The sequence below is a fragment of the Bombyx mori genome, chromosome 23 (assembly GCF_030269925.1).
Source record: "Bombyx mori chromosome 23, ASM3026992v2".
Classification (NCBI taxonomy): Eukaryota; Metazoa; Arthropoda; class Insecta; order Lepidoptera; family Bombycidae; genus Bombyx; species Bombyx mori.
Genome location: NC_085129.1, coordinates 11,835,275 through 11,848,555, shown reverse-complemented (window position 1 = coordinate 11,848,555; position 13,281 = coordinate 11,835,275).

Here is a 13,281-nt window from a genome sequence, read left to right as displayed (position 1 = left end):
TAGAAAACATTTGGCTTATAGGTAAAAACTAATTTGGATGAGTTTATTCGTTGAATTGCCGAAAAGCGAGAAGATAGAGAAGACTATTTATCAGATAAAATGAACCTCTATTGATTAAGATAACTGTGGTATTAAGTCTCCGTGCCGTTTCAAAGGTTCTACAGTGTCCACATTTTTCATGATTCAAGAGCAAATAGCTGCCCCTAAAACACTTTGAATTTTTTTATCCACATAGATTGCCTATAAGTTGAGTAAAATAATGTCAAAATGAGCATATCGAGGGGTGAAAAGTTATTTTTTAGGTTTTAGCAACATTTTTGCAACCATATAAAGCCATAACCATATATAAGTAAAACCATATAAAGAAGAGCCATATAAATTTAAAATTTTGAAAAAAAAAACAGAAGAAAAAACTTCTTCGGCTATTTGAATGGGTTAATATTAATTAAAGTTCATTTAAAAACATCGGATTGTTGATATTAATACCAAATAAAACGGATATTTAATTACAAATAAATGAAAAATGTCGCGTATTCAGCGAAATATTTTAAACCAAATAGTATTTAACCCCTCGATATAATATCTGTCAAACTAAATGTTAAACCAGCAAATTGTATGTTTGTTGAGTTTGTTTAAAACCGTTATGGATTTGATTTGTGGGACCACCGAATGAACAGGCCTGTCACAAAATATCTGCACGGAAACGCGGGGTTGAACCCGAAAAATAACGACCAACCCCAATGGAGTGGAACGCAAATAAATTTTCGTTGGATATTTACAGTTTTTTTAATTGATTCTGGCGTGAATGACGCACTAGGTCTTAAAATCTGAGGCCAATGTAATGAATCAACAAAATCTCTATAGTGTTATTCTCACGAAAATTTCATGCTTCATTGATACAAATTATAATCGATTGTATTCCTTGTTTTTAAAAATCTTCTCTGAAATTGGATTGCGTTTAAAACGCCGTTCATACTATAGTCATATGTACGAGTATATACATACGTACCGTGAGTTTGAGGGGTGCACTGAACTAGCAATAAATATTTCGTTCGGATAACAAAACAAAATATTCCGTTGACCTGTCTCGGATAATCCGGCGCGCACTGGGATCGATATATTCGTACTGATGGGGGCCGAGTCACGGAGCCGTGTCCAGTGACAAGACCGGACGAAATGACCGATTTCGGGTTCTGTATGACGACGTTAAATTTGTAACCTATCTATAGAGCATTGGCCAATTCTGATTCTCAAGCAAATTTAATAGGCGCGGAAGAAAATGGAGGAGGCCTTTGCCAATGTTGGGCAAACAGACAAACTTGTCGATGTCATCGACTCAGTAGAGTCCTGAACTTAAGTTAGTTATTTGTAAACATCCTTTTTGCGTCTGAAAAAAGGCTTGAAATTCAATAAAATTGTATAAATAATAGCTGCTGACAGATTTTGGTATATAATTTAAAGTCACACATCATGTTTATGCACTATGCAATTAATCGAAGTTTAAAGGTTAATTATAATAAAATTTGAAAAGTCTGTCAATTTCATTGGTAAAAAGTTTTCTAACTTTTTACCAATGAAATTGACAGACTTCGCTGAAGAAGAATCGCTGATTATTTGATGTACTTCGAGTCCATTGTTTTAAATTTGGAATTTGATTTTTTTAAGCCTCAACATAATATTTACAAAAATATGTATGCATATTTTATACCTGCTGTGCTTTTAGCGCTGAGTTATACTATTTCGTCATGTAAATCTAGCCACAACTATATCTTATTTATTTTGTGATGAAGCATTACTGTGATGTTAAAAGAATGTTGTGAGTGTAAGTAAAGTATGTAAAGAATGTTAATCCAGCTAAATTTTTGAAGTGAATATTTCACCAGCTCCATTTTGATTTCAAATTAACACGCGGAAAGTGATACTAAAAAAAAACTATACGTTAGTACGGTTTATAGTTGGAGGGAAAGCTAGAAGATAAAGATACTTATGATATTATTCTGTAATGATTATAATATTCTTTAATTTACTTCTTTATATCTTATAAACAACCTGATCGCAATATTTATTTCATCTCAATATTTTTTGATAAATAAATTATTTCGTATATGGTAGTCATATATTATTAAAGGTCGTGGGAATCTGCTGGAAGCAGGCAGCGTAGAACTAGTCGTTGTGGCGAGGTTTGAGGGAGGTCTATTACCAATATTTATAGTAATGTATGCATATATAATAAGTTCAATTAGTATCACGAAGTAAAATCTAAAATGGTTCTTTTGAAATATAATAATCAGGATGAACCCTACAAAATCTGTGTGTAACATTTCCGACATCGTTTGTTTATTGCGCTTGGAACCGAGGCGAGTTGTAAACACGACTCGCGGTGTTTGGATGTACATCAACTTGCGATTGCTTCAATGACATTTATTATGCAACGGACTTAAAACTGGATCAGCATATGGAGAATCTTAAACGAATTAAATGGGGAAACTTTTAAAACTCGAAATTCATTCTGTTAGTGCACCAATAAATTCACATCGCAAGAGGTGGTTTTTACTGTTTTTTTACTGGTGGTAGGACCTCTTGTGAGTTCGCGCGGGTAGGTACCACCACCCTGCCTATTTCGGCCGTGAAGCAGTAATACGTTTCGGTTTGAAGGGTGGGGCAGCCGTTGTAACTATACTGAGATCTTAGAACTTATATCTCAAGGTGGATGGCGCATTTACGTCGTAGATGTCTATGAACTCCAGTAACCACTTAACACCAGGTGGGCTGTGAGCTCGTCTACTCATCTAAGCAATAAAAAAAAAAGGTGGTCAGTACAGCTCTTGTTAAAACCATAATAACTGAGACGTAATTCCGTAGTCGCACTCTTTTATTTTATGTAAGCACGCGCAAATGCAGGCCAAGGAATAATATAGACATTAAATCTTCTTTTTTTTGTGAAGCTTCCACGACTGTTAGATGCGAATATATCGCTTTTGCTAATGCGCAAATGCTTTGGCTAGTGAAAGATATGACTTTTTCTGCTTAAAACCTTAACATGTGTCCTCGTAAGAGTTTCCCGACGAATAAATAACATCATGTAATAAAAAGAAATCAGCAATATTTATGTAATCACTGGTGGTAGATTATATTGGTAGTTCGCCTAACCACAATACGATGGCACTGCTTTGATCTTTTGGTTTGAAAGGTGAGCTCTTTTAAAAAGACAATTAGGATATGGAGGATATGGAAGATTTTCACATTTTCAATCAATGAGGAATTGCTTAACCAGTGGACGGGAATTGTCATGAGCTTGTCTGCCAATTTACAGCAATAACGGAAAGAAGTTAGCGCCAGAGATTGTATCTAAGATACATTTTCGGTTCTAATAATAACTGTTCTTTAATTTTGGTACTAATTTAAACGGTTTACATTTTGTTTGGTCATTAATTTGTTTTGTTTTGTTTGTTTTGTTTGGTCATTAGTAAATGTACTAAATACGAACAACTTATAAAACTACCACTTAAATACATTATGTGAAATCATTCAGCAAATTTATCGAAGGATTATTGGATTTGCTGCTCACTGGTCTTATTGTGCTTCTAATGTAATTGTCCTTCAGAAATTGCCTTTATAAAGAGAAGAGATCATTTAGTAGCTCTAATGGTTCGGAAAATGTAAGTATTTACAGCTATATAATCATTACAAACTTTATAAGTGAATAGTGGATGAATTATAGAATTTTCCTAACATTAAAATGCCATGGGCAATTTCACTGCTAGCACAATACAGTGATTTATTTTGGACAACAATTTAGTTGGAGACAAATTAACAAATAATTAAATTTGTTATATACATAAGCTTAAGTAGTTGGATTTAACTGAAGAATTTGCTAGGGCTGATTGATTACTATAGAATATAATAAAATGGTTTTTTTTTGCCGTCGTCGTTTTTTAATGTCCTTGTAGGTGTTGCACGAGTTTACGGCCCACCTGATGGTGAATGGTGTCCGTTGCTCATGGACATCAGCAATTCCAGGGGAACGGGCAAACCGCTGCGTACAGCTGAATGCTTTCCGGAAATTTCGTTTGAAGAATTGAAGAAAGACATGCCATAGAAGAAGGAAGTTCATTCATAAAAGGAAATGGAAACGAATAACTTTTTTGTTATAAAAGCCGTTCGATACGACATTGTTCTAATTAAAACGTTGAAAGAGGAAAGATCTAAATGAATATGAATAGGCAAAGAAGCTTTAAAACTGAAGAAGTAATGTCATTTGAAAGTAAGCGAACGCATTCATTAGAATTCATTAGATCAATGTATAATGATTACGAACTTACTTACTGTATTGAAAAAATGCTTTATTTAATGCCACTATTCCATGGCTTAAATTCGCGTACATTGCTTAGAAACGAGTATTATAGGAATCCGTGAAGCGAATTCTGTTTTCATGCAAATATAGTACGAAATTTACCCGCTCAATAGCTTGTTGGATTTTCATGTCCAATATTCAGATGCTTATCGAGATCCGCAAAGGTTTCTCATTACAGAGAACGTATACTATTTGGTATCATAATTAACAGTATCTTAAGGGTCAGATTTGTATATCACGGTCTGCAGTCAAATGATAGTTCAAACCAGCACGGGTTCATAGAATTTTAGCCATGGGTACTTATTTTAATTAAAGAAGCCTAATGGTATGGTGACTTTCATCTTGTTTATCTAAAGGTCCTGTTGTCATTATTATTTTATTAAAAAAATATGATAATCTAATTATCTTATTAGTTTATGAGGCGACACCGCTAGCGATCAGGATCCTGTCTGTTTATACTGTGTTTTTTTCCTACCTATTCTATTAGCCTCGAGGGGTTATTCTAGATTCACCGAATTAATAGGGTTCAAACCTGACGACGTTGTTAACACTAACCCTAGCAAGAACAGTGTTTCGCAGAATCTACCATTGGAGAAAACTGTAATGCAGTCATATATTCCACGCTAATATGTAGAATAGGCGCTATTATCTACAATAACACTTATATATCGTGTATATAAGGTGAATGGCTGTATACGCGTTGCAGTTTTACTATAAGTAGTATGTATGAAGGAAAGAATTTTATACGAATTAGATCGCGAGCTCGAAACTTTTAGTGTAAACCCTGATTAAAGTAATTCCTAATTTAGCTAGCCAATAAATTTCTGTTACTTGGACATGTCGAAGCTATTAAACATGTTATACACGACGAAGACAAACTATCTAAAGTTGAATTACAAATCTTGTCGTAATCTGAAGAACAAAGTATTATTTAATCCGGACTTATAGGCGGGGTCGGCGATTGCGGTATAGAACCAATCGGAAGAATTAAAGGATTTACCGAGTTCCAAAGATTAATTCCGCAACTACCCGCTGTCTAAGCTCGGCGATACGAACGGTTCTTTCTGCAGTTCTGGTGAATCACGTTAAACCGATAATCTGAGTAATACGTGACGAAATGAGTTTGGCTCTTTGTTTTCATGTTTCAATGAATATACAAATCTCTTTTGTAAAATGCTGAGCAACGTCGAGGTCTACAAATAAGGTAAGATAATGGTACAAGTACAGTAAGTGAAAGGTAATTAAACATACATAAGTACATAGCTTTGTTTTCTTTAAATTTATCTTATACATTTTCTATATTATTCTATATTATATATTTATTCTAAAAATTATTCTTTAAATTATTTCGTTAAATACTTTTTCTTTTCCGATATGTAGGTATTTCAGCTAAAACGATTAAACCTTCGCTATGAGTTTATTTATTATCATCACTATTTTCTTGTGAATTTCTTGGATAATGGTAATAAATGATTTGAACCAGAAAACGCGATATCACTATGTTAGAACGTATATTCAAAATCAAGTGCTAGTTCAGGTGATTTTGTCACTCGGGAGGTGATCGGACACTTGGACAAAGGCAAGCGTGCAGGTGTGTCAATAGGTGGGTTGCCGCAACTATCTTGACAGACCTTAAATCTTGATAGGTGCCATGTGTGCCATACTATACCACCTCTCTTGGCTCGGGTACCCCATAGGAGTTTCGGCCGCCCGCTCCCCTGCGTTTTATTACATCCTGTTAATGGTGGAAAGCTACCGGTGAAAATTAAATAAAGTTTCAATTTAATTTGAGAACATTCTCAAAAACCAGGCAATTGCTTACAATTTGAACGTAATAAAACTGATTTGGAAAACAACTGCGGAAACATCACGCGAGTCGCGCACTTCATTAATCTTTACGTCGCCGAATGGGCGCTCAGTCATAAGCGAGTTCTCGCGCCCACATTCTATTACGTTTCTTTAGGAAAATTACTGAAATTTGGGTATTTCTATATAAGAATTCTATTTGCAAGGTAAAAACTGTAACCATATTTAGTATTCATGAGTTTATGATTAAAATTTAGCAATTTTTTTTTTTTGTTTAAGCAAAAGGTTTCTGGAACGGCATCCGATATCGCACGTTTTGTTTGGAACCCTCTGCCCCCAGACCCCGCTAAGCCGATTAGTGTAACAATGAAGAACGAAACCAAAAAATCGATATCTTCGTGCAGTGATTTTTGAAGCACTTTCCTGTCACCTAGGAAAATGAAACTTTAAACTAAAGTAAAAAAAACTAAAGTTTCATTTCATAACATTTATACTTAGTCTGGCCATAAATACTGTTACAATTAAAAATAAACAAAATATTACATTTGAATTTGGAATCTGTCATTTTTATATGATTGCTCATTGAGTTTTCTCATTTTGGCGCCAATACATTGTACAATATTTTGCGATATTAAAATGGAGTGATACCGATAAAGAGAACCGAATCGCTGTGATTGCATTACACAAAGTAGGTATGGAGCCAAATGCAATTTTTAAAACTCTCCATACGCTTGGTATTAGTAAAATGTTTGTGTACCGGGCTATTAATAGCGGGCAATGAGACCTCCTCTGTTTGTGACAGAAAAAGATCTGGCCGTCCACGTAGTGTTCATACGAAAAAGGTGTTCAAAGCAGTAAGGGAAAGAATTCGAAGAAATCCTGTCCGAAAGCAAAAGATATTTTATCTCGGGAATACCTAGAACCATGTCGCGTATTTTAGAAGATGACTTAGGACTTGCAGCCTATAAAAGACGTACTGGTCATTTCTTAACTGATAATTTAAAAGAGAATAGGGTGGTAAAATCGAAACAACTACTGAAGCGGTACGCAAAGGGAAGTCATAGAAAATTTTTGTTTACGGATGAGAAATTTTTTACAATTAGCAACATTTTAACAAACAAATGGCCGTATTTATGCTCAAAGCTCTAAGGGAGCTGCCCAATTAGTCGACAGAGTGCAACGTGGACACTATCCGACTTCAGTCATGGATTGGTGGGGTATTAGCTATGAAGGAGTGACTGGGCCATACTTTTGTGAAAAAGGTATCAAAACATCGGCACAAGTGTATCAAGATACCAATCTTGAGAAGGTAGTAAAGCCCCTTAACAACACCATGTTCAATAATCAAGAATGGTCCTTCCAGCAATACTCGGCGCCAGGTCATAAAGCTCGGTCTACGCAGTCTTCGTTGGAAACGAACGTTTCGGACTTCATCAGAGCTGAAGACTGGCCGTCGTCTAGTCCCGATCTTAATCCGCTGGATTATGATTTATGGTCAGTTTTAGAGAGTACGGCTATCTCTAAACGCCATGATAATTTGGAGTCCCTAAAACAATCATAAGATTGGCAGTGAAAAATTTTCCCATGGAAAGACTGCGTGCTTCTATTGATAACTGGCCTCAACGTTTAAAGGACTCTATTGCAGCTAACGGAGACCACTTCGAATAAGCTTTTTATACTTTAAATTGTTTTATATTTATGTATTAAACTAACATACTGTAAAAGTAATAAATGTTATTTGCAATAGTTTTTTTTTCCTTTGTCTCAGTATTTATGGCAAGACCAGGTATATATTTCATATATATTTATATAAATATACATTATTTTATATATCTATAGCTCATCGCTCAGTAGAGCAGGAACTGGGCGTCTTGGGCATGACGCGGGAGGAACTAGAACAGACTGCTCAAGACCGATGCAAATGAAAGCATTTGATTCGAGCCCTACGCTCCAGCAGAGGAGAAAGAAAGAAAAAAGAAAGAAAGAAAGAATAAGAAGATTCACATTTTATGATTCAGTTAATTATTTTATATTAACTCTTAATTTTTTATTTAGCCATAGCTTGATATAAGCACACCGAAATATAGCAAAAGGTACTTACTTCGTTCTAATCGGGTGTCCATAAATGACCTCTCTGTTTTTTAATCCAAACAGACTTTCGGGTCGGGTATTACAGTGCAAGGGGAATGTTTTGGTGGGCAATTACTGTAAAATGAAAAGTCTCCAATGCTACCAAGATGAGACTAGTCCGGACGTTGGTTTTCTCTATGGTGCAGAGTCGTGGACGATTCGAACAACAGAGTGGAAAAAAATAGATGCACTCGAGATGTGGTGTTGGCCAAGAATGCTCCGGATACCGTGGGCCGCCAAGAGAACAAACAAATCTGTCCTCGAGCAACTTCGTATAGAAACGAGACTATCGACGATTTGCTACCAGAAAGTACTTGGTTACTTTGGTCATATTGCTCGGCGGCCACCAGACAACCTTAAAAGATTGATTGTGGTTGGCAAGGTAGAAGGGAAAAGACCCGCCGGCCGGCCACCATACCGTTGGTCGGATCAGATAACTGCGCTCACTGGACTCTCTGTTGCGAACGCCCTGAGAGAAGCCGAAAACCAAAGCAAATGGAAGCTGAGGGTACAAAGAGCCACGAAGGGCTTTCAAGGACACGACCTTCAGCAATGAAGTATTTGACTAAGAAGAAGAAGAAGAAGCCCTACAATGTCTCTAGGCCCGCGGTCTGCACCTAACATCTACAGGCCGTTAAGTCCCACATACCCCTCGTGTTCCCTAGGTCCAGACTACTCGAATGAGGTTCGGCCTATTGCCAAAATAACGGTTGTCAAGTTGCTAGAATGTACCGTTCTAACGGCTTATAGGCAAAAAAAGAAAAACCGATGCTTTTGGAAAATAAACATAAAGTTTACTATGACCTATTTTATCTGTTTTTAATTTGAATAAATTCAATTTAAGATTAAGAAGGATAATTTTAATATTTCAGCAAACTCAAAAGAAACTTAATTTTTTCATTTTATAATAAAATTAGTGTTATAAATTTTAGCTTGGATCCAATTATAATTTGTAAAAAGAACATCAGATAATGAATTCGAAAATTATTATAACGGCGGCGTTTTCTTGAAAAGTAGAAATATACAGCAAAAGATAAACTTAATTAAACTGAAGGTGGCCACCGAAAGCAAGCTTCGAGGGGTTCTGTTTGAGACCTTGCTAGCTCTATGGCCCCTGATATTATTTTCTTTCAGTAGATTAGGTATAGCCGTGTAATCAATTTTGTACTTTAACTAAAATTACCACAGTTATTCTTTGATTGAATAGCCTTAAAACTTCTGAAAAATTATGGTACAGTAACCCCAATTAGTAAATATAAGATAGAGGGTAAGGCATAACGGTAAGCTCATAGCGGTAAATTAATGCAAGGTAGGCGTCAGAAATAGGGATATCGCGAGGCAAGATAGTAGCAAAAACCGGTATTAGTTTTCCACCAGTATTATAATAACACTAGCAGTACCCTTCCGCTTCGCTGGGCATTATTATTTCTCACCCCCACAAAGATTCTCATCATTAACGCCCCCGCAACTGGTGTAGGGAGTCCAAAACTCATATAATTATTAGCCTATCCATTAAGTACATGTATTTTCTACATGGATACCAAGTTTCAAGTCAATCGGATGCACGGTACAGTAGTTATAACGGAACATTCGTAAAAACCACTGTAGATTTACATATTAGTATAGATTCGCTGATGGGAAACGCTAGTGTGCTTGTCTGCCATTTCGAGAACTGTTTCCATACAAACGCAATTAATAACTTACCATATTTCATTTGTTTGAAAGCATTAATTCATTCGTTTAGGCATTAAATTACATTTAGTTTCGCCTCTCGAACTTCGAGCCCTATCACCTTCAAACACACCTTAAATAGCTAATTAAGAGCGCAAGTCAGTTAATTTGTTTCCGAAATACACTTTAATTTAAAGGTCCTCGTTGAGTTTGTTCGTCTTAACTGGCTTAGTAAAATCCTTTCTCAGCCAGTCATTAAATTACAGGAACTGAATTTGACTTACTGAATACTTCAGTCTTAGGGAGGGTCTAATAAAAAAATTTAGATTTTTTTGATCTTCTCCATCAGATCTTCTTGAATCTTCAGTATTTGAAAAATCTTCATCCAAAAAGATTTTCATATTTGTATATTGTATATATGTCATTGACTCTAATAATGTCAGTTCCGTAATATTACTGAAATTTCAGATAAGCAATCACTATCTTCTTATTTTCGATAGTTCACGAAATATACAATGTGTAAACGTTCTTGAAATTGTTTTTAAGGCTAATTTTAAGCTTTTACATGCTGGTCGTTGATACATTTAATATCTAACACCGATTGAAAAGAGACAGACGCTTGTTTTGTAAATATTTGGATGTGTGTATAAACATTACATTTTTATTACCAATTATGTGATCAGGACTAATCAAGTCTATCTTGACTCATACCGAACCCTTTTTACCTTTAAAAGGTGATCCTGTTTGGAAACCGCATTATTAAAAATTATGCATTCTGTACAGCGTATGTAATAAGGAATTCCGGCGGTGTGTCCAGTTAATTAGGGATGATATACGGAGGGCTCGTTCCGTAATAACACGCTCGAGGATTAATTACGTTCTTTCATGTAAATATTTTAGTCTTCTTATGAAAGAAACGTTTAATATAGATGCCATTGGTTTTTATGTTACGCTCATTAAGAATCTTCAATTCAAGGTCAATTATTGGTATATTGTCACTTATCGGTCTCCAGTTTCTAGGAAACGAGAAAGGTAAGATGTTTCAGAGAGCGATTGTTCTTTTTGACCCGACCAACGGTCCGAATGATGTTTGTTCGAAGCTTGTGCATTGAATACATGCAAGATTATCTTGGAAAAATCGTATGTCTGCTTTGCGTATCAGAGTTGTATAGACAGTGGTAGTACTAATACCATAGCGGGCTCACACTATGCCCTAATACCAATTAATAGGCTATTATTAACCGATTGCTTAAATTAATATAGGCGATTTGACTTATATTGCTTTTTTTTGCTTTCTATATACTGGAAAGGTTACGTAGCCAGCATTCATCCTTCCTTCCTAAAAAATATGATTGTGATGACGAATATACTGTACTTGATAAAGTTTGCCAGGTTGTTGATGTCTTTGACGACAGACTAGTATTCGGCCTATTAAGTGGTTACCATCACCAGTATTACTACCAAGTTGCCTCTCAAAACTTCCTAGTAAAATCGAAGTAAAGTCGAAACTGCGACCAATTTAGTAAGTAAGGCTGGACTCATGCATCCGAAATTCCTATCTGAATTCAGAGTCGGAATTCATAGTTTGAATTTACGAATACACTGGATTCATCTTCTTAATGTGAACAGAGTGAAGAAAAGTCAGTTCTACATTACGGCGAGAAAATTACGACAGTATAAAATAATTAAATATAAAATAAATGATATAATAATATATAAAATAATTCATAATCTAATTCCGGTGTGCGCGTGTTCGAATGTATAGAAACACGCGCGTTATGAAATCATAATCTTAAATATTCCGATCCGGAATTCAGAATACTCGTCAGTATAATTCTTACAAATCAATCTGAGCGTAGAGCATAATTGAATTGAATTGCAATTCCGGGCTTTCTCAATGAATAATATGAATTCAAATTATGGATTCAGATAGGAATTCCGCATGTAAGAGTCCAGTCTAACACGTAATGACAAGTTGAGAATTTACTATACAACAAAAAAAAAAAAGTTTACGAAAAACAAACCTGCTAACTTCGTAGTATTTGTTTAGATTTACGACAATCGCAACAACCGGCTGCCTATGTGATGAACCGCCTTTTTCATAGCTTTTCTTTTCAGTACTTTGATATGGCAATAAAATTAACGCACCGATGTTAACGTACTAACTTCGGGCCAAACAATACAAACTCGAGTGTCCGAACATAAAACTTTACTTATCGTAGTAACATCAGCCAGAAAGGGAAATCGTAAAATTTAAGATAGTTATAAAAACGAAGGTTCCTAAGTAAGTTTTTTTGCCTTTAAATAAAAACAGACGAAGTGGAAACTAGTTAAATTGATTCAATTAACTTCTTAGGCGTTCAATTTTTTTTTTATTGCTGACATTGTTCGACGAGCTCACAGCCCACCTGGTGTTAAGTGGTTACTGGAGCTAATAGACATCTAGAACGTAAATGCTGCCATCCACCTTGAGATATGAGTTCTAAGGTCTCAGTATAGTTAAAACGGCCGCCCCATCCTTCAAACCGGAACGCATTGCTGCTTCACGGCAGAAGCAGGTGACGCAGTAATGCGTTTGGCTTGAAGGGAGGAGTAGCTGTTGTACTGTTAAAAGTGAGACCTTAGAAGTTATATCTCAGGGTGGGTGGCCGCATTTACGTTGTAGATGTTTTTGGGCTCCGGTAACCACTTAGCACCAAGTTGATCGTGAACACGTCTACCGATATAAGCAATAAAAAAATTAAAAAAAACACGGTATAGTACATACTTTTTCTGTTATTTTGTAAATTTTTTCTACACGTGCAACTATTCACACCCTTCCACAAAAAAAGCAAACCGTGCTTCTTTTTCTGTAACCCACGTTTAAACGTTAAAAAAAAATTTGTATTTCCCTCGTAAATATTAATTTACCTTTCATTACGTCATCATTTATAACAGAATTTACGTGTAGATCTGATGTGCCCCGTAACGAGGCCTTACGTTAATCGTATTCGTCTTAAGTAGCGTACATATTAGGGATATTAAGGCTATGTTATGTACAGGCCCTAATGAAATATTCGACGACAACGGGCCGCGTCAATTTTTCATCCGGAATAAACCTTTAGGCAGGCTTATTCGCGGCATAGACACGACAAGGAAATCGAAAATACGTAATATCGTAAACCAATTATCGTTAAATGTAAATCTATCGAAGCATAATTTTTCTTGAGACATCCCGCCGCTGGAAAAGATGTTTTAGTTTGTTTTTGTCATTAAAATTTTAAATTAAGAACGTTACAATATATCAATAATTAATAAAAAGTGATAAAAGTAATAAAAAA